General features: G+C 49.6%; 1 protein-coding gene across 1 annotated transcript in view; it reads right to left on the reverse strand.

Moving 5' to 3' along the window:
- Positions 1–245, reverse strand: part of LRCOL1 (leucine rich colipase-like 1) — a 10992-nt gene extending 10747 nt beyond the window's left edge. Inside the window, exon 1 of the mRNA XM_010852451.1 lies at positions 176–245. The gene's annotated coding sequence lies outside the window, so the exon portion shown is untranslated. The remainder of the gene's footprint in view (positions 1–175) is intronic.
- Between the last annotated feature and the right edge of the window lie 2671 nt (positions 246–2916).

The raw sequence follows: 2916 nt of genomic DNA on the forward strand, positions 1-2916 counted from the left end.
CCCCAAACCCCGCCCCCAGCCTCTGCAACTACGGCTGCCGGCCAGTGACCGCAGCCTCCCAGGGTCTGCTCGCCTCCACTGAGGACCAGCCCCTAGCCCCTCACCTGGGACACCCTGCTTCAGGTCAGCCGCCCCGCCCTCCCCACCAGCACCCCTCAGGGCCCCTGGAGCCCACCTCTTTCACTCTCAGGGTCCCCAACTGCCTGCCTGGGGGCTGCCGATTCCCGGCCATGTTTGTTCTCATGTGGGTGGTGTGAACACAGTGTTCATTCAATTAACATTGACTGACATTTACCTCTGGCTCCATGCCCAGCTCTGGGAAGAAGACGGTGCGTCAGCATCTGCCTTGTCACCCGGAAAGGAGTTCTGGGCTTACTGCGGGGGAGAGCGTGCACAGACCACGGAGAGCCTTTAGGGGAGCGGTAGGGATGCCGGGAGGAGTACCGGGGTTCTCCAGGTGGGGTTCCCTAGGTTGGGGGAGGCAGGACAGAGGTCCCGGCAGAGCAGGGGGATGGGTTGTGAAGAGGCTCCAACTGGGTTTGGGGGGTGGGTGAGAGGGTGGGGCCTGGAGAGCTGGCGCGAGAACCTTCACAGGGCAGAGGGTCTCAGAAAGCTCGGGCACCACGCGGTCCAGACGAAATGGCACTGCCGAACCTCGGGGTCAGTGGGCTCTGTGGAGCAGGCGCCTGTAAGAACCAGACTGGAGGACTTCTCTAGCGGTCCAATGGTTAACAACCGGCCTTCCAATGCAGGGGATGTGGGTTCGATCCCTGGTGGAAGAAATAAGATCCCACATGCTGTGGGGCGACTAAGGTGCGCGTGCTCCGCAGCAAGAGAAGCCTGTGCTACAGCAGAGACCCGGCACAGCCAAAAAAGAACTGGGGCTGGGTGCTGATGGTGTGTGGGAGGTGAGGGCGTCAGGGACCCAGGACAACTCCAGGTTCTAGGGAGGGTCTGTGAGGGACTCTGTTCTGCACAGCATTTCAAGGGCCCACCACTGCCAGCAAGCCCCCCAAAGCTCAGTAGCCCAAAGGGCAATCTGTGACTGCCTCTCTGGTGCTGTGGATTGATGGGGCTTGACAGGGAGGTTCTCAGTGGGACTCACACAGCAAAGGGCAGTCAGATTGTGCCAGGCTGGTGAAGTGATCTGAAATGAAGCCTCTTCCACCAAGGTAGCTGGAACTGGACCGGCTGGGGCACCTCCCCCATATGGCTTCCTCGCAACACTGAGTCCCAGGAGGACCCAGGCCAGGAGCCAGCACCACCCCCGGAGATGCCTGGTCAGCACAGGAGATGGAATGATCCTCCCAGGGCTGAAACCCAGGAGTAGCCACTATCCCTCAGGGAGGTCGCAGAGGGTGAGGAGTGGCTGCTGGCCATGGAATATGGTTTCTTAAGGGATGAGGAAGACAGTCTAAAACAGATCTCCGTAATATACTAAAAACAATGAATTATATACTCTAAATGGGTGAAATGTATAACCTGTGACTTTTATCTCAATAAAGCTATTTAGGAAACGAAATTTATTTGAACTTTTACTTATAACTTGATTGTTGTATACATTTAAAAAATTCTATTCTTGCTTTATTTTTATTCTTATCAGAGAGTAGCATTGCCTTTTACCAAAGGTTTTAGAATTCAATTTAATAACTTGATTTTTTTCACTTGTAAAATGACTTTTTAAGTAAAAAAACAAACAAAGAAACCTTTATGGGACTCAATCCTCCTAAGACTAATTTCTTTAATTTTTTAAACCATTTAAAAAAATTGAAGTATAGTTGATTTGCAATGTTGTGTTAGTTTCTGGTGTACAACAAAGTGATTATATATGGGGATCTCTGGTGGCTCAGCAGTAAAGAATCTGCCTACAGTGCAGGAGACATGGGTTCAATCCCTGGGTTGGGAAGATGGAGAAGGAAATGGCAATCCACTCCAATTTCTTGCCTGGAAAATTTCATGGACAGAAGAGCCTAGCAGGCTACAGTCCATGGGATCACAAGAGTCAGACACGATTTAGCGACTAAACCACCCATCACTATATATATATGTGTGTGTGTGTGTGTGTGTGTGTATGTATATATATGTGTGTATATATATATCTGATCTGATATAAAAAGAGAGAGACAGAGAGGCTAGAAATCAACTACAAGAAAAAGAAACTAAAAAAAAAAAAAAAACTGCAAAAAAACACAAACATGTGTCCATGCTAAACAATTTGCTACTAAACAACCAGTGCTGAGGGGAGACTTGCATCCGCTGGCCTCAGGCAGGGGTGGGTGTTGGTGTCAGCCACAACTCTTAAGGGACCCGTGCTCTTGGCTCTCCCCCTCAACCTGGCCAGCCTACTATTCACTCTTTGTCCACCTCACGCTGTCCGCTTATCTGGAGCCTTCACAACCTACGATCCTCTAGTTAGCTCTGTAGGTGAGTGGGTGAGTGGGTGAGTCTGTACACTTCAGTGGGGAGATAGTAGAAGGTCTCCACTCCAGAAGGAGGACCAAGCGTCATTCTAGAACTTAGCTTTGCCAGAAATAAAATGGATATCTTGCTCACTCTCTCTCACTCCTAGTTCTCAGTCAGGTTGGCCCCTAAATTAAAGGGGTTGTGTGTGGTTATCACAGTGAGCCGACAGATACCGTCTCCAGGGAATCTGTGCTGGGACACATCTGAGGTGGAGGCTCATTTGTCTCTTTTGAGCACCAGGACTTGAAATTTAAATCAAGCCAGATTAGATGATGTCAGTCGGAATGGATTAGCTTTTAAGTTAATAAATGAGCTGGCACAGAACTACAAACACAAACATTTAGGAATTTTGCTACATACATGTATTCAGGAAGATTCACTGTAACAGACAAATCTCAGGAAAAGAGAGGCAGAAAATATCTGTGTCAGTAGAGTCAGAGAAAAGACCAAAGA

The sequence above is a fragment of the Bison bison genome, unplaced genomic scaffold (assembly GCF_000754665.1).
Source record: "Bison bison bison isolate TAMUID 2011002044 unplaced genomic scaffold, Bison_UMD1.0 scf7180017864312, whole genome shotgun sequence".
Lineage (NCBI taxonomy): Eukaryota > Metazoa > Chordata > Mammalia > Artiodactyla > Bovidae > Bison > Bison bison.